The sequence below is a fragment of the Pseudonaja textilis genome, chromosome 6 (assembly GCF_049901715.1).
Source record: "Pseudonaja textilis isolate UNSWEBS1 chromosome 6, rPseTex1.2, whole genome shotgun sequence".
NCBI classification, from domain to species: Eukaryota; Metazoa; Chordata; class Lepidosauria; order Squamata; family Elapidae; genus Pseudonaja; species Pseudonaja textilis.
The window spans coordinates 26,987,869-27,008,000 of NC_141995.1; positions in this window are offsets into that span (position 1 = coordinate 26,987,869).

Consider the following 20,132-nt stretch of genomic DNA (forward strand, 5'->3'; position numbering starts at 1 on the left):
CGAAATTACAGCCAAATAGACAAGGAAGCCCTAGCAGCTGTTGCAGCCGTGAAAAAGTTTCACGAATTCCTTTTTGGCCACTTCTTGAACTGGTCACCGACCATAAGCCCCTCCTGGGCCTACTGGCGGCGACAAACAGACACCTCAAGTCCTCTCCCCTCGGATGACAAGGTGGACGCTTTTCCTAGCGGCCTACTCATACAAACTTATCCACCGCCCGGGCAAAACTCTTCCCACGCTGACGCACTCAGTCGCTGCCCCTTACCACGCTCCGGCTGAAGACCCAGCTCCTGTCAATGCCATTTTTGAAATCACCCAGTTGGACCTGCCCATCACCGCCCTTGACATCGCCGCCAAAACCAAGGCAGACCAAACGCTCGCCCAAGTGCTCGACTGGGTGAGGAGGGGGTGGCCGGGAGGCAATGTTGATAACAAATTCGCACCCTTTAAGACTCGCATGCAGGAGCTGTCCAGTTTGCAGGGTTGTCTACTGTGGGGCACTCGGTGGTCATCCCGACCTCGCTGCGTACCCGAGTCCTGGAAGCGTTGCACGAGGGACACCCGGCATTGTGAGAATGAAGGCGTTGGCACGCAGCTACGTGTGGTGGCCGGGTCTAGACGAGGACATTGCCAATTGGGTAAGTTCCTGCAGCATTTGCCAGGAATCCCGTCCTGCTCCCCCATCGCCACCCCTACCAGATGGGAGCGCCAGCGCCCTTGGTCTAGAATCCATATCGATCTGGCCGGCCCGTGCATGGAAAGATGTTCCTAGTGGTCGTGGACGCTTATTCCAAGTGGATAGACGTGGCGCAGCTATCCACGACCACCACACTAGCAATCACCAACGTGTTAACGCGCCTGTTCGTTACCCATGGACTACCCGACTCCTTGGTCTCCGATAATGGCCCACAGTTCGCATCAGTAGAATTCAGCCGTTTTGCAGCCAACCTAGGCATTCGCCACATTTTCACAGCCCCATTTCACCCTGCGAGTAATGGGTTGGCTGAAAGGGCCGTCAGGACCACCAAAGAGGCCCTCGCTAGGTTTGGCAGAGATGACTGGCACCACAAACTCTCACGGTTCCTGATGAGCCAGCACTCAACCCCCTGTGCAGTCACCAATAAGTCCCCAGCGGAACTTCTGATGGGCCGGCGCCTGAGGACTGTATTAGATAGACTGCACCCACAATACTGCCTGACTCTCCCCTCGCTTCCACTTCGGGGTTAGACATTTTATGTTACAGGAGCCGATATTCGCAAGGAATTTCGCTGGGGACCCACTTTGGATTCCGGGCGAGGTCATCGCCGTCACCGGGCCGAGATCATATAGAGTCAGGCTGGAGGATGGTCGCGTCTGGAGGAGACACATAGACCAACTCAGAAGGCGCCTCAGCAACCTCGCAAACAAGAATCCAGAGTCTCCAGTCGAAGGGGAACCGTCCCATCCGCCACCCAGCCACACCGCACCCAGTGACCAGTCTGCGCCAGCGGTCGTTCCGGTCAGCCCAAACTCGGACAACAGCGCCCAGAGAGTTGATCAACCGGATCCAACCCACGAGAGTTTGACTCCAGAAACCAACCCGGTGGTTTCCGAGGATGCCAGTCCAGAGAGAGTGTTGGCGACACTATGCCAGCTCAACCGTCACAGACTGATACCGAACAGTCAGACAATGTTCCCGAGTTGCGCCGCTCCGGGCGCCAACACAAACCCCCATCTACCTCAAGGACTATGCGTGTTCGCATCTGGGGGAAGGGGTGTTATGTCCTGAGGACTCAAGGAGTTCTCACTCAGGTCCACTCACTTTGTGTGGGCGTTATTCCCCCATTCCCATTGGTCAGTTCTCCCCAGCAGCCAGCTATAAAAGCAGGCTGCGGGGTCCAACTGGCTGCTGATTGCTGCGAGCCAGTTCCAGGCTTGGCAAGCACGGTCAGCCCTTTATTTGTAAAATAAAGTACTGTTGCACTCATGCTCTGGTTCAGCCTCTCATTGCTCAAACTTAACAATAAGGATACAAGCGACAAAGTTACAGTTATACAGTCACCAGTGGGAGGGGATAGGTGATAAGGAATAATGAGAAGATAAACAGTAATAGTTGTGCAGACTTTGTAATAGTTGAACAGTGTTGAGGGACTTATTTGTTTAGCAGAGTGATGGCTTTCAGGAAAAAAACTGTTCTTGTGTCTAGTTGTTCTGATCTGCAGTGCTCTCTAGCATCATTTTGAGGGAAGGAGTTGAAACAGTTTATGTTCGGGATGTGAGGGGTCTGTAAATATTTTCACAGCCCTCTTTTTGACTCGTGCAGTATACAGGTCTTTGATGGAAGGCAGGTTGGTACAACTGTTTTTTCTGCAGTACTAATTATCCTCTGAAGTCTGTGTCTGTCCGGTTGGGTTGCAGAACCAAACCAGACAGTTATAGAGGTGCAGATGATAGATTTAATAATTCCTTTGTTCAATCCAAATTACCTAGAGAGATATTTCAGGCCCCGTTGCACTTCTAACCTTCTTTGAGTTAGGTTTGATGAAGATAAAGGCCAGATAGTTACCTATGGGCCGGAACGTATCTTCCTGCCTGAGGACTTTGCTCCCAGTTATACTTTCATGTCCTCTCTTGAAAACAAATTATAGAGATAAGGTTTTTCCATTCAGGAACTGCTAAGAATGGTTATAATTAGCCAAGAGTGAACTATCAAATAAGGTGTTATGGATGAGGAACATCAAACTAATTTAGGCAGAACTTTCAACCTCCCTGTGGAAGAGCAGATGAGGTCTTGTCTTAAACTTTAAACTGGTTTATGTGGGCCATAGAAAAGCCATTCCTCTAGTAAGATCTGGTGTTTTTGCTTCAGTGTTCTTAGTGGTGCTATATATACAGTACTTGCATTTAACTTTTTTATTTTGTAGTTCGTTTTCCCAAATGATTTTGAATTTTTTTTTATATTCTGGGCTGTTAATTATCTATTTTATGTCGCTTGGTATTATTTATGTCTTTCCTTTTCTGCCATGTCAATTTCCTCCCCAACAGCCATGGAATTTCTGGAATCACTTGAGAATCTCTAACAGTGTTTTATAATCCTTTTAAAAAATCCTATAAACAGTCAACTCAGTTATGCTTTGATACTAGCATTCATTATAATATATATTGTGTTTGTACATGTTTATAATATATATTTTCTATATACTATACACACTTTATATATAGTGATAATCAACAAGTAAACCCTTACGTTTTTTTTATATGTAATGTAGGTGAACAAGTAAAATTACCATGCTTGGTAAAGGCAGTAGAAGGAAAAAGCAACAAGTAAGATGCATGGCTAGAACCAAGAAAGTCTTTAAAATGCCCTTGGAAAAATTAATATTCATCACTGACATCAAATCAAGATGATTGGCATTTGTCCATAAAATGGCTAAGCCCGACACAAAGGCACTTAAGGACTTAATTCACTAAGGTTGATCTGAGTCCGATGTATGACTCCTCAGTACTTCAAATCAAATAACTTTTTTATTCATTTCTGTGAAATTGTATTTCTCACTAGATTGTTTAATGTTAATATGTCAAAATATTACTATTACTTCATTGCTGTAATCTGCAATCTATACCTCAATGAAAATAATGCCAAACAATTGCCTCATTAGCATTAATTAAATCATTCTCAAAGGCTCTGGGAAATCAGTTTTAATCTTACGGCAAATGGATAGCATAGTGTATTATTTCTACTTCCACTATAGTTTATAGAAGTTATAAAGAAGTCTTTTAATGTTGTTATTATTTGTGCCACCAAAAGCTATTTACTATATTATTTGGTTATAATTAAAATAATGCCTTTGTTTAGCCAGTCCAGTTAACACAGAACATTATTCAATGGTATTTCTGATTAAATACAGTCTAATTATAGTTTTTGGCAGAGTTTTGTATTAAGACTTCAATAGTACTTCAAATGATTGAATAAGGCAACAATATGTGGTCAGAAGACATGAATGTACAGAAAAAGACTACTATATACCTTGTCATAACATCAAGATAATGGCCTGATTCAATACAGAACCAGGATGGGTGTATAAAAACCCTATTGATCTAAGTGAAACAAACATGTTGCATTTATGCATATGTTCATTTATAGGAACCACTTAGCAAATAATTGAGATTTATTCTCTCATGAAGTTGTGCATAAATGTAAGTTTAGAGTACAATTGCATTCTGTACTTGAGGCATTTTATCTATAGTTGCTACCATTTTCATGTAATGAATATTAATGCTGCCATAGTGATTTTGCTTTTCCCTTTTATGAGATGACATGATAAAATATTAGTATTCAGTGGTATGAAAATTAATGCCATATTGTAACTTAAGGTGTTGTCAAACTACTTATTACATGTTTCTCTACAATATAAATATAATTAGGCTAACTATTCCAGATATAGGTACTATTATGCAAAAAATATTATCAGTCTTTTAGAGAATATATAAATGTATATGAACAGAAAACTACTGTATTGTATGAGTGAACAAACCAATGTGAGAACATGATGGATAAAGAAACAGAAATAATTTGTGTGTAATCAAAAAACATTCAAATCTGACTGTATCTTTTTTCTTTTAATCTCAAACTTCAAAATGCATTTTAATTAAATCTGGTTGACAACTGTTATACTACGGATTTCTTCTGCAGAAGACATGGTGAACAGAAGATAGTGCCATGAGGTGACAAAGAAAAAAGGATAGGAAATTAATTTTTAAAAGGAATCAAGTTAAAACTTTCAGTATATTTTTTTCTGATAACAGAATTTAATCAGAATTTTTCTTGATTAAGTTTAAATGAATAGGGTTTAAAGATCTGTATATATTTATGATATGGGAAGAAGAGATTTGTTTTATTTTGAAAGAAAATTATAAGTTATAAGTTAAATAAGTATTTCTGGTAGCTTTTAATAGATTTTTAATGATTAATTTAATCAATACTGAATGATGAGATTTTATTATTTAAAAGATAACAGATAACATATAAAAGATAACATATATGATGAAGAGATTTTTGGTTGAAAGTTTAGAGGTGTGTGTATGCGTATGTATGTGTGTATTTTCCTTTCTCTTTTTATCTCTCTGTACGTTTTAGTTTTTAATCTTTTTCTTTATATGTTTTTTTTATTCCAGCTCATACAAGAGAATTGTCTTTCAATATGTCACCACCTCCTCACTTCAACGGTCATTTCAACTCAGTCAATTCAGAGAGCGTTAGTATGTAGTAGCTTCTCTGTGGTCAAAAAAAGAAATGCATTTGGGGAGCCTCATTTGAGAAGTTGGTGTACAGAAGTCCACATTAAAACCACTGCAGCACCTATCCCTAATTGGCAATTGTTGTGGATAATTTGCACAGAGATTTTGTGGACTGATCGAGCATGAAGATTCTGTCAAGGTCACATTGAAGAGAACTTGTTGAGAGGGGGAAAGGTATTCATGAGGTAAAATAAATCACAACTTGATTAGTTGGACTAACAAGAAAGAATTCTTTTCAGCAAGGCATGAATACTTATAAAAAGCAAAGAGAATCCTTTTAGACCATAAAGGAAAAATCCCTATTTCAATAATTCCTCTCCTTTCTTTTCCTTCCCTTTTCTTTCCCATCATAATTCAAAATATGCTACTAAAACATATGTCACATAACTATTACTCTGGATGGATATTGTCCTAGATAACTATGCTATGACTTTTTGTTACCTGGAATGTTATAAGACTTGTCTCAACATAAAAAATAAGTTTTATTAAACATAATTAGGAAATAGTATATTCTATATTATATCTGCAGTTATTCCAGGCCAAATTGAGAACAATGTAACATTATAAAGCAAGTAAAAAAACAGGTGTTCTGTCTGGTATATAGTGGAAATATAAAATATTTCATTTCACCGTACATAATAATCCTGACAGTATGTCTGCAAAAACAGCTGTGGTTATTTAATTTCTTCTGAAATTCTCATCAGTGCTTCAATCCTTTAACCTAGACTTTAGAATTCCCTTGACTCTAAACTTTTCCTTACATATTCTATTTCAGAAACAGTTAACCTTCCAAATAAATTTAATGTTCCATTCCCACATAGGACTTGGAATACTTTTACACACCCACATAAGTACTTCAGCAGCCATTTTAAGTGGCTTAAGAAGCAGAGCGATTATTAAAGTCGGCACATCTTCTCTGAAAAGAATCATGTTGCAAACTTCACTAATGATAGCTTCTCTTAAGATTTCATGGAATAATAGAAAGCAAGTAGGATGCAAACTGCTGGTCTTGATGTTTATATAATACAGGCAGAACATTCATACTTACCCTTGGCTAGCTTTTAATTAAATGCAGCAAATCCACAAAAGTTCCTTGCCCTCTTTTTTTTTAAAAAAAATCTGTTTCAACAAACTGAAGAAGAACTAGCAGGAAGAAATTCAGAATCCCCCCCCACCCCCACAAAACTGGATCCAACGTATCCAGCAAATAGTGAAATTTGCACTGGATTTGAGTATGTCGGTAGATAACAGATAATCAGAGTTGGAAGGGACCTTTAGGTCATCTTATCCAACCCCCTGCCCAAGCAGGAGAACCTATACCATTCTGGTTCTTATGGTAAACAGACTACTATAAGAATTTAAAACTTAGCCCTGCTAGGGCAATCTAATATAAATTCCAGATGAGTAGGAGATTCTTTAAGACCAGGCCAGAAGCAGAATGTCAGCCTCAGTTGGCCACTGTTGTTTGTCAACTACTATCTTCTGTTTCTGATTTTTGAAATATACAGCCAGCCACGTTAGTTATAAAGCCATACGTTCAAAGAATTTGTCCAGTTCCCCTTTAAAGCCATCTAATGTGATCATCGACAATTTTACTAAACTTTACTTTGTTACTATTCCCTTATTTTCACAAATAAGATGGTGACTATACCCAAAAGTTCTTCCTCCTCCTTCCTTCCCCAAAACAACCCTGTCAGGTGAATTGGGCTGAGAGAAAGTGATTGCTTGAAGGTCATCCAGCTGGGTTTCATGGCCAAGACACAACTTGAATTCATGATTGTTTTCTTTCTAAGCTGGTGCTCAGTCATCTTGATCTTTCCAGGTTCTGGTTTCTGTCCCTTACAAATCAAATAAAGATTACGGTTAAACATGAACTCCTTATTGTTAGCATATTCCTAGATGTAATTTGTAAAGTTGTTGAAAATATGGATATCAAAAGGAATTTTGGGGGTATTGAGAGTTTTCTTTTGCTTGTTGTCCATTCATTTCCAACAATACTATTCTGTCAAAACAAAGTTACAGCGATTAACTTCTGAACCATATATTAAAATAATAAGAGATCATATTCTGAAAATGAGAAGCAAAATTGTGATTGCTGCAGGATTGTGCCAAATGCTATTTCTGACTGTAGCAATATGTAAAATATTCCAGCATAATTTCAGTTTGAAAGAGAAGGAAATTAGACGATGTCTTTAAAGTATTTAAAAGTTTTCCTTCAAATTCAAGAAATCCTGCCCTTGTTACCTTAAAATTAGACTACTGAAATACAGTTTTCATGAGGCTACTTTAGGAAGGTAACTCAATTACTTAATAAAAATGCAGCATCCCACCTACTGGCAATTATGAACACTGCCTCATAATGCAAGTCCTGCGGGCATTGCTTTTATAGGCTTCGGGATACAATTAAACATTCTTAATACCTGGGTATATTGGTTTTCATGTATCTCAGGGGGTTACCTTTTCAAATGGAATTCTCCCATCCCATTTGCTTATGGTGTTACTATCCTTGCCATTATCAGATCTATGTAGAATGGTTAGTTCAAGTCAGTCAATCAACATTCAATTAATTCAGAGTTAAAACTATTGCGTGACCTTTCAGAAAACAAATTAGCTAAAAATCAGTTTTGCTTTTCTCATAGTTCTTTTAATCCTATCTAATCTACCTCGTTATGATTAAGGCAATTTTTTTTTACATAAAATAAAAGTCCCCACCCAGGTCCGTTCATGCTGCGGGGGCGTTTGCTGCCCCTCATTGGCTGGCCTCCCTCGACAGCCGGCTATAAAAGCCAGCTGCAGGGTCCGGCCAGCCGCTGATCGCTGTGAGCCTGCTCCAGGCAGGGCTAACACGTTCAGTCCTTTATTGTTTCAATAAAGTCTTGTTGCATCCATGCCCTGGTCTAGCCTCTCATTGCTCAACTACAACAGTGTGTGTGTGGAGGGCAGAGTATGCTGCAGCCGTGCCTTTCTTCCTTTCACCCCCAGGAAAAGGAGGATACAGGCAACAGAGGCCGGATCATGTTGCGGCCTTGCCTTTCTTCCTTCCCCCCAGGAGAAGGAGGATGTGGGTGGCAGTGGTCCCAGGAGACAAAAGGAAGAAAGTGAACGTCTGCAGTGATGGTATTCTGGGAGGGTGGGGTGGGTGTCAGCTCCCGGAGCTGCTGCACATGGGCACCTCCAGTGAAGTAGAGATGCCCTCCAATGGCCATGTCCCCTGGGAGAAGAAAGAAAACAAACAGCACTGCTGCTCTGGCCTCTGTCATCTATGTTCTCCTTCTCCTGGGGGTGAAAGGAAGAAAGGCGCGACTGCAGCAAATTGCACACAACATATGCAGCCCAGAACATCTGCCCTCTCGTTCCCACCAGGTGAACCTGGGGATGGGGGGAACAACTAGCTAGGCCGCATCCAGCGCTCCCGCCTGGGATGGGCCATGCCAGCAACAAAGCTAGCCAAGCAAGCCTGGAAACAATGGGGGAGTCCTTGGCAAGCTTGGGAGATGGTGGGGGAGGGGAAGTCAAGCTCTGGGGATATGTGGGGGGGCTAGTGCAACTTGTAGGCTTACCTGTGAGCAGGAAGATCAGAGCTGCTCAGTTGGCACACAGGGCCAGGCACCATGTAGCAAGGCACATTAAGCCACAAGGACCCAATGTGTAGTGAGGAGTGACTGTGAGTGATGAGCGATAATCAGGTAGGTGGGGCAAGTGAGCGAGCTGAGACCAGCCAGAAGTTGCTACTGTTATGAATGGAAGTCACCTAACAGTTAATTGGGTTGGAAAATATATAAACCAGGATAGACATTTTAATACTGTCTCTTTAAAGGAATGCTAAAAGTGTAATTGGGTGTGGTTCCTCAAATGGCCATAAAATGGAGCCAGAAACCTAGGTTGTTTAGTTCCTGTTCTGGTGATTCTGGAGAATGTTGCTGTTCCTCCATTTTTCTCTATTGATTGTTATTCTTGGATTTGATGTAAGTCTGTTACTGAACTGGTTTGATATACTGGACTTTGTTATTGGATTAACCCTGGACTGGAAAACTGACTGCTTTAACTGTGAATGACTTGGACTGCTTGTTTGGACTTTGCTTAAATGTTTATTGGAAGTAAAAACCTGCATTTTACTATACAGTGTATCCGTGTGCTAGTTGTGTGTTATTCTTCACTACTCTCACTATGTCTCCCTGTGTGCGCTCATTTTCCTAATGGGGAATTACCTCAACAGCTACCAGTTTGGCGACCCATGCCAAATTATGGCTATCAGTTCTCCTGATCCAGTGCGAACTGGCTGAATAACACCACTGTACCACAAGGCAAATAATTGCGTTTTGTACCATGCAGTCTTCCATTGTAGAAAGGTAAAGGTTTCCTGACCAGTCATGTCTGACTCAAAGGCAAGAATCTTTAAACTTGGCAAGTTTAAGACTTGTGGACTTCAACTCCCAGAATTCCTGAGCTAACATGACTGGAGGAGGATTTCTGGGAGTTGAAGTCCACAAGTCTTTAAGCTATCACATTTGAAGACCCTTGCTCTAGGACATGGTGCTCATTTTAATTTCTTGGCCAAAGGAGCCCGCATTGTCTGAAGACATTTTCCGTGGTCACGTGGCCAACATGGCTTTACATGGAATGCTGTTACCTTCCCATCAAAGTGTTACCTATAATCTATTCATATTTGTATGCTTTCATTCTGCTAGGGGTGGACAGGAGCTGAGGCAAGGAATGTGGGCTCATCCTGTTGCATGGCACTCAGGTCTCAAACCGGCTGTAAACTATCCTATCCGTCTTTAACTAATGAGTCATCATATCTGTAATTAATTATTCACCAAAATAATACATCCATACAAAAGTATAAATAGTGGAAGATGATTAGTGAAAAGTGGCCATAGCTCATAGCACCAAGTCACTGGTGCACAGAATGGTGAGCTACATTTTTATGTTCTTTTTTTTCTTTTTTTGCTCTACAAGCTTATATACACTTAACTTTTGATATAGCTTTGGAACAATCTCGTTCTACAACAGTGGTTTTGCTATTGCATGATTTGACCTTTAACTTCAGCCTTCCAAATTCTGTTTGGTTCTCTAAAATTTAGCTGAGAATTTAAAAGACAGAACAGTAGCTGAGTACCTGAAGGGCAAGTATCATCTTAATTATGTATCATAGTGCCCTTTGTTTTGTTAAAGTTGAACTAAAAGTCCTGCAGGATCTTAGAAATTCAAGCAAGTGTTATTAATTGTCAACTGCTAGATGTGGATGTGTTAATTTTAGCCAGAAGAAAGTTAAAACCATGCACTCAGCATAGATTGGAAGAACCTCTTGACTTTTGCCTAAAACTTTTTCATTTAGCCAAAAGATGTTTGAGATGAAATATACCAATATAAACAGATTTCAGCATCTCTGAAAGAAGGAAATAATACATGTGCACACCTGAACATGCTGGAGGCAGATGTGACTATCAGATGTTGCTGATCTAATTCTCTTTGAAAGCTCTGAATTTGAATAGGAGCAAATCACTTTAGCTAAGGGCTGTTTTTGATGTGATTCACTCTCATAGTTTGCAAAACTAGTCATCCAAATGTAATTCTTTGATTTCCAAGGGCAAAAATTCATCACCTGAATTTTATTTACCTTCATAAGTTTAGTTACTGAACATATAAGAATTATACCGTGTTTCTTACAAAATAAGGCCGGGCCTTATTTTTTTTTTTGACCCCTGAAAAAACAGCTAGGCCCTCTTTTCAGAGTTGACTTAATTCCCCCCTCTTGCAACCTCGGGTGGGTGGGCAGCGACAGCTTGGATGTTGACCTCGGCATTGGTGGGGCACTTTGTATCGGGAGACCTTCCACCACCATTGCTTTCCCTTCTCCCTTGCTGCCGCGGTGTTTAGAGCAATGCTGCGGCATTTGATGTAGCCATTTGTGGCCAGCCAGGGCTCCTCCCTACAACTGGAGTCCAGCGGAGACATTCGGCTTCATGCACTCCTGTCGCTGCCTTCCCTTTGCCTTCGAAGGTAAAGCCAATTATTTTAAAAATGATGCCCTACTACAACAAAACCTCCCCTGCCCGAGAGGGCAGCCCAACCCCACGTGGGGAGGCGAATCTCCCGGGGCCACAGCACAGGATCGGCCCACCTTGGGAGAAGTGCCCAGCCGCCATCCCTTCTTCATCCTGATTGGTTGGGAGTCTTGGTCTGTGTTTATTGGTCTTGGAGTTTGCTGTGTTCTGCTTGATTGGTGTTTCTATTATCTTCTGTCTGTTTTGTAGCTTTTTTTTTGTCTTGATTGACTGGCAACATTGTGTTCCTGTATTGGAAGCTTTTAGTGCAGCTTGGCTCCAAGTAAATGGATGGCTATCATTTATTAGGAAGCTAGGTTTCATCTGGGTGCCTGCTTGGGGTGTGTTTGAGTTGGAGGTATCAGGGGGGATCTGTTTGTGCCCAGGTGTTTGCCTGGCTTGTGGTGTGGAGATTTTTTTTGTTCATGAGTGCAGGCTTCCAAATAATTGACAATCTGGTGGAATCATCTCTTCTATTCATGCTTTCAGGTCTTTTTTCAATCGCTATGGCTTCTCTGATAATTCTGTAGCTGGGGTTTTCTATAGTGGCTAAGGTTTTGGTGCCATTGAAGTCGATGCTATGACCTGTTGCTTTCATGTGTTGGACTAGTGAGGAAGTGTGTTCCAGCTTTTTTATTGCATTTTTGTGTTCATCCAGGTGGGTACTTATTCTTCTATTGGTCTGTCCAATGTATGTGGCCAGGCATGATGCACAGGGGACTTCGTATATGCCTTGGTTTTCCAGGTCAATTTTATCTTTGGGGTTATTTTGGTGGGGGGGATGTCTTACCTGCTTACCTTAGGACCACTGCAGCCAGGCTTCCCATCCCCTGACATCTGTGGTGCTGTCATTATGTATCATGTGGCCTCCTGCCACAAACGGTGGCACTGGTTCAATGCACCATATGCTGTCCGGCCACAGAAGAACTCAGGCGGCGGCATGACAGGTAGTCGGGGTGCGGAAAGCCTGGCTGGAGCAGTCCTAAGCTAAGCAGGTGCTGGCCATGTGGGGCAGCTCCTCTCCCCCACTCCCGTCCTAGCTTGATTTTTACACATGCGCCTTAAGCCCACCTTGTACAACCAGATAGTGGGACAGAGTGGGTGGGGTCTTAATTAGGGTTTATTTTGGGGGATAGGGCTTATACAAAGTGCACAAGTAAAAATCAAGCTAGGGCTTATTTTTGGGATAGGTCTTATTTTCAGGGAGATACAGTACCTCTATCTCTATCTCTGTCTCTGTCTCTCTCTCTCTCTCTCTCTCTCTCTATCTCTCTATCTCTATCTGTATCTCTATCTCTATCTCTCTGCACACTGAGTTGCTTTTGGGGAGATGGGCAGCTATATATAAATTTGATAAATAAATAAATGAAAATAATGATACTAAGGATTCTTTCATAAAAGAAGTTAAAGATTCAAATGCAAAATTTATATAGATATGTAAATCATTTTAAAATCCATATTTTCTGATCTTGAAACCCCCATTGTGGCTTTGAAATAAGTCAAAACAACCATTTTATCATTCAAATATTTTTTTAAAAAGGTACTAAATTTTGAGATAGGTGATTGTTTAAGATAGTAAACTAAGAGTGGAAGAAACAAGATTGTAATCCTTCCATGAACATAGAAACTAGACTGGTATCTTTGGGTCAGTTATTCCCTCTAAGCTGTTCACTGGAAAGTAGGGTTTTCCTCAGAGGTAGTATTCAGCAGGTTCTGACCAGTTCTGGAGAACCAGTAGCAGAAATTTTGAGTAGTTCGGAGAACCACCTCTGACTGGAAATTTTACAGTATCCTTCCCCTGCCATGCCCACCAAGCCATGACCACAGAACTGGTAGTAAAATAATTTGAATCCCATTACTGGTTTTACTGTGTCATAGAAGAAGGTAATGAAAAACCACTTCTGGAATATTGCCAAAGATCCTGAGTCCATGAAGTCAGTAGGAATCAAAGACACTAATAAATAAATATTATCTTTTTTTAAAAAAAGAAGCATGTTACAGTTACATTTGTTATATATTTCAATAGTCAGAGGAATGGAGCAGCTAAATAGTAAAAAAAGAGAGCTGCAAGTAACTGACAAACTCAGAATATAGGGAAATAATTGGAGAATTCAAAATGTATCTTGAACAAGGTGTGCATAAGCACACAATTGTGCCTACCATCCCTGTCCTATGGTCCCCAGTTATTAGTTCCTATTTCTTGTATTTAAATTTATGTTTATTCTTATTTCTGTTGTATTGTAAGCTTTTGACAAATAAATAAACAAATAAAGAGTTTTGCAAGCTATGAAGGGCAGGCTTTGCCTATAGTTATCCTTTCCATCTTCTGTGTCATTAGCATTCATTAATTCACAATATTAATAAAATATATTGGGCTATTTAAAACCTATTTTGGCTCTACCTGCTCTAAAAATCTTTATTAAATCCAAACTACTGCTAAACCTGTTTTGTAAATAGTAGGATGCTTTCTTGAATGACTAGCAATTTTGGCATCTTCTTATATGGGCCAATTTAGTTACCCATTTTTTCTGGGTATTCCAATCAACATGTTTCAATCTTTAATACAAAGTCTGTGTCATCTGTGAACAAGAGGGTATGGAAAATCTTTTCATTCTAAATATAGGCAGTAATGATTCTATCTTTATAATTCATTTTAAGCTTTAAACTATGAAGTGGTAATTTTCAGTGGCTTTCATGGTTTTTTATTGCATTTTTAGTTACTTTAGATTTTCTTTCAGATTTAAGATTTTCAGTGAACTTCTTTCTTCCATTTTTCTATAACCATATTCATTAATGACTGAATTATTATGTATCATAAAGTTAGTGTTGACTTTTATTGATCAATAGGTAGATTTTCTCTGTGACCATCTGTCCGCAACCTGGTTTCCTTCAGCTCCTCCAACAGGGCACCTATGACTGTCCATTCATCTTGACACTGTTCATCCTCTTTTTATTTCTTTCCAACTTTGTCAGCATTACATATTTCTCAGAAAAGCAGATCACTGCATAGGGTAAACAAAATATAATTTGAGCATGCTCATATGTACCTCAAGTGAGAACTGTGAATTGATTTGGTCTGTGATCAATTTTTTTGTTTTCTTGGCTATTCATGATGTAGTCATTAGACTTTCCCACAAGAAAGTTAAAAAGAATCAATCCTGTTTTTATTCTGCAATCCTGTACACAATGGCGGGAATAGTTAGCCTTGTGTCTGTAAGGAATTTTGGGTACCTGAAATTCAATTCTGTTACACATCATTGCCAATTTACATGAAACAAAAACAATATGGGTTAATGTCTGGTTGTTATGTTATCAATGTTCCTTTCTACAAATGTTTAACTTACTTTATCTAAGAGTTTGACTTTAATACGGATGGCTCTATGAATATTTTTAAATGGATGGATGGCTATATAAATATCTTTTTTCAATTATTTCTATTTCTATTTATAGTATATTTGTATTTGAGTTCATTTTATTCCTTTTAATATTTTTCTACTGGTTGGTCAAAAAATATTTATTATAAAATAAATATTATTGTTATACTTATAATAGTTCTTATAATCCTTATAATAGCTCTTATAGTGTGACTTCATTTTTAAAATGAATTCAGATAGTGGAATGTGGATAATTTCTCCTGCATAAATTTTTTAATCAAAGAACATTTTGGAAATATTGTTGCAGAAAGTCATTCCTGCCAAATAACATTTGTTTGAAGGATGTATGTAAACAGTTCTTTTTCTTCCAAAGGAAAACACTTTTAGGAAATTGACAAAGAAATTTTAGATTGGGGTCACCTTCTGCTCTCTGTTGAACAAACACTCTAAAGTGCACTTGGGCACATTTATCCTCAAGCAAGTGAATGGTTGATATTAATTCATACAGAACATTAATTTGCAACCAGTATACTTAAGTTACAGAAGTAGGTATATAGAATTACATTTTTATTATTCTAGCCAGTTCAGAACAACTAAACAAAGTAACTATAGCAGAAAACAGAATCTCAACTAACAACTAGTACAGTGGTGACTAGCCTTTTTGGGCTCCTGTGCCAAAAATTGTGTGCATTCTTGTGTGTGCGAGTAAAGGCAATGCATGTCCCCCATGCCCCCTAGGCATGCACACACAATCCCCCCTGTTGCTCCCCCACCACTGCCTCCTTACCTGCACTGCACCTCACAGCTGATTTTCAGCTGGTTTGAGGCTTTTTTTGGCTTCCCAAAGGCTTGAAAAAAGCCTCTGCAGGCTTTGCAGGATGAATAATAGGCCTGTTTCTGGTATTACAGGAAGTGATGAAACGGGCCTATTATTCATCCTGCAAAGCTGGCCGAGGATTCTTTTCAAGCCTCTGGGAGGCCAAAAAAGGCCTCAAACCATCCAAAAATCAGCTGTGAGGCACGTGCATGTGCAGTGAGGTAAGTTTGCCTGCAGCTCGTGTGCCAGCACAAATGGATCTGGGTGCCACCTGTGGCACACGTGCCGTAGGTTCGCCATCACGGAACTAGTATATATCAACCAACTTGTATTCTGTGCATATTGGCAATGTAATCCTGGCCATCAAGGTAAATATGCCAAACAATTTAGTTGCTCTTATATCAGTGCTTTTCTGGTGATTATAGTTATATCATAGGCCTCAAGTTCAAGTTTTAACCACCAGAAAAATACATAAATCCATATAATTCTGGGTTTAATATACTGATATATTTTATCTGGACACTTATTCAATAGATAACTTGAAAAATGTAATAGGAACAAGGTATGAAAAAAATAGAAAACTTGTCCTTTTAATTTCGTGTAGTGATTTAAGTGCTGGCCTAGAAGACAAGAGACTATTAGTATGAAAGCTAGCTGGGTGACTTTAGGCCAGTCACTCTGTTTCAGCCCACTCCATCTCATAGAAGTGTTGTTGTGAGGAAGGGAAGCATATTGGATATGTTAATTGCATTGAGTTATTTGTAAAAACAATAAAGCCAGGATATAAATAAATAATAAATAAATGAGAGGAATTCATGATCCTTTTGCACATTAGTTAATGCATATCATATGTTAGCTGTAGGAGCAGATTATGTGAACAACTCTTGGCAGTATGATCAACTACATAAATTGGTTGTTAGATATGGTGGTTTTCATAGCTTTTCAATGGTTATTAAAATAATATAGGATTGCAGCACAATGTTACTAGTGTAGAACATGAAATTAGAGCATGCTTTGGCTTTGCTCCCAGGCTGGGCTTCTTAGAAAAATGTATCTAGCAGAAAAGAAGCATTCAATAGAGCTTTGTTTGCTGAATTTCATCTGATCTACTGAAATATTATGCCTGAAACCATTTTTATCAACTCATTTATTCTGGGACAATCATGGAATTTAGGAGATAACTGCATCAGAATAAGGATTTCAAGTTTTAATTAAATGCAGGCGAATAAATATTTATAATAAAACATTCCTTTTACTTTGCAAACATAGTTGTTATTTTTTACATGTATTTCCATCTTCAGATTTAATTTATACTCAGTTTTAGTGAATAGAACGATATAGTCATAGTTCTATGCCTAGGTATCTGCTTGAAGTTTTGAAATATTTGAGTTCCAGGGAATCATGGCAGAATGAAGACAGGGCTGCTTTTACTTCAGCTGATGATCATGGCTGAAAAGGGAGCCTGTGAAAGGATCAGCTAGTTTTTATTTTACTCTGAATAAAAACTCTCTGATCACCCACAAGTGTTCCCTATGAATGATTCCCATAAGGCAAGAGTGTCAAAATCGCAGGCTGGATACGTCATGCAATGGCCACACCCACCTCCGGATTAGCAAAGGTAAAAAAAGTCAAGATACATCATGAGTTTGACACCCCTGCCACAAGGCGACTAAAATAATGGTCTCTGGCAGGTTTTAGAATTCTGGAAAGTTAGCCCAAGGAAAGTTAGCTTTGCCCAAACAAAGCCTTCAGACAGACATTGGGGTTCACCGCCCTTTTTTTTCCTGAATTACTTCTGGAGATTGCTTGTAATTGTTTTTTGGAAATTTTAGAACCCTTAGAATGACAAGTTTTATCACATTCTCCTTCAACCTTCAGCAAAAGAAGCTTAAGGTAAGTTTAAGGTCTTTAAAAATAGTTTGAAATAAACAGCGAAAGGGTTCTTAGAATGCTGGTTTTGGAAAATTACAAATGGACTACAAGGCAAAATGCAGTCTTTAAGTGCAAGAAATATTCTTACAATATTTCTTGTGGGTTTAAAATCCTGTAGAAAATATAGAAAATTTTTAATCTAGTGTAAGAAATCTTTGGAAAATTAGAGAAAAACATAATAAGAAGAAATTGCATACCAAAGGGAACCAGAAAGAACTAAAGATTATAATTAAAAGAGAAAAGACGAACAAATGCAGAGTCAAGAAGAATATTTTAACTTTGGAAGAATTCAAGGATATTTGGGAATGATACATTCAGAAATTCTTCAGAAATTTTAGTACCACAATCATCTATTTAAAAAAAGAGTTAGAAGATATCACTGAGAATAAAGCTGTTTTAAATGTGAATTTAAAAAATGATGAGTTACAAGAATGATATGGAAGAAGACGTTACACTGAATTTACAAGTGAAATCAGCTGATATCTTAATAATGAAAAAGGACACATACATAATAAACCAGAAGTGACTTAGACAACTTTTTAATCTTAGATTTACAAAGGAGATGTTAACTTATGAAGTAGTTCCTGAGAAGAGACATAGTGAAAATGAAGTCATTAATGTTTAGTGCCACCATTTAAAGAGAATATTCTAAATCTTGAATATTCAATATTGTTAAGCAAATGGAAAAAATATAACATTTAATCAATATTAAAAATATATGATGTTCTTTCTAGTAGTTCTTAATGGGTCTTTCTCAACCAAGAATGAAAGTTAAGCTTTAAAAAGTTGTTTATAGATAAGAAAAGATTTCTTTTGTATTTTCAGAGAAAGGTAAGCTATGATGTTAAAAGTAAAGTGAAGGAATACAAAGTTAGATTATTTGATTAAAGTTAAAATATAGATGTTATTACTGATGACTCTTAATTGACTTTTACTAATTATGACTGAATAATGAGATTATGGATAAGGAATGAGATCTAGGATGAAAACAACTTTTATTATAATATTAGAGAAGATAATAAGTTCTGAAATTGTTTATGCTTGTTTGATGAAAGGAAAAATTTCTCCATCTTCACATTTCCCTTGTGAGTCTCTGTGTGGAAATATATATATGGTTTTGCTCCTCTGAAAGCAGAAAACCATTATATGTGATGTTTCTTATATAAAATATATTAGTTTTAATATTAATATTTAACATTCCAAAAAACTTTTTAGTTTAGTTATGATTACCAGTCTGAAAGATATTTTCTTTCTGTATTTTAATATATTTTAACAGGTTTATTATGACAGCTTGTAATTCATAAACTTGCTCTTTTAAAGTGAATGTAGACTTCTCCCATCACTACTCAACTGAAGAACTACACCACATATAGCAATAGCAATAGCACTTAGATTTACAAACCTCATAACACAGCTCTCATATAACACACTGAAAACAATATAGCATAATAACAACTGCATGTGTGCAAATATGCATGTAATATTATTTGCTACCTGTGGCCAATAAGTTTTTTATGATCAATTATAATTCAATATCAATATATCATTTAATAATAAAGCTCTTAATGTATATAGTCAAAAACTGAAATTTTCTATTCATATTAAAAATTTTAGTCTTCCCATAGACGAGAAATAATATTGAATTGTTTACAATCTTTGTGGAAAATGGCAGGCTGTTTTCTAGCAATAATGTGATATTGCAGTACCTATTCTATATTTGCAGTTTACACATGTGTAAATAATCTTATGAAAATGCGTGCAAATTCATCCTTTCCTTACTGGCCAAATCTTTAGTCATAAGGTATAATTGATACTTTCCCCTTAAAATAATGAAGGTAATTCAACACATAGGTCCACATGGTATAGAGTACAGCATTTACTTGAGATGTGCTTGCTCAGGAAAGTAGCATAAGCAGAATTGCCTCATGGGAAACTGATTTAAGACAAATGATACTTAGTGACAATGCCTGGTGATTTATAGAGATAGTAATACGGCTTAACTGTAGTTCTTCCTTGTGATTTAGTGATGCTTCACATTTTGTGTGTTCTAATCTCATTCCTGATGATTGCTTTCATTCCAACAAGTGCTGTTAGTGCCACTTTATTTGTGGACCTACTCTGAATAAAAAGTGTTTCTCTTCCATGCCTGGTAGTAAACTTAGCAGTAAGCAGCAAGATGAAGAGCATGGAAGACTAGAGAGCTTTTCGTTCTAATTAAACTAAAGATCCAAATATTTGCTTGCACAAGATAGCATAGCAATGTACTTTCCCTTTTAGTCAGCCTATCACAATCATATTCAGCCATTACACCTTTATATCCCATATTTTGTCATGTGATACAATTAAACTAATTAATAATACAATTAAATCAACACATTTAATACAATTTTCAGGAGCTGGCTAAGACAATACCCCCATATATTCAGAGACCTAATTAGTTGTCCATATATTTATAAATAAAGAGCGTATAGATTTAGTTTTTATTTTAAACCTTGTGTAGGATCCATTTTTATTGGTGCATAAATTAAAATTCAATTTAAGAGTTTAGTTTGGACTTAAATTTGAACAATCAAAAGCATTCATATGCAAGAAGCTACAGATGGAAATCTTTTACCTAGCACAATTTTCAACTCAAGGATTTTAATTATGCTTGAAAGGTTACCATATTTAACTCTTATTCATTTT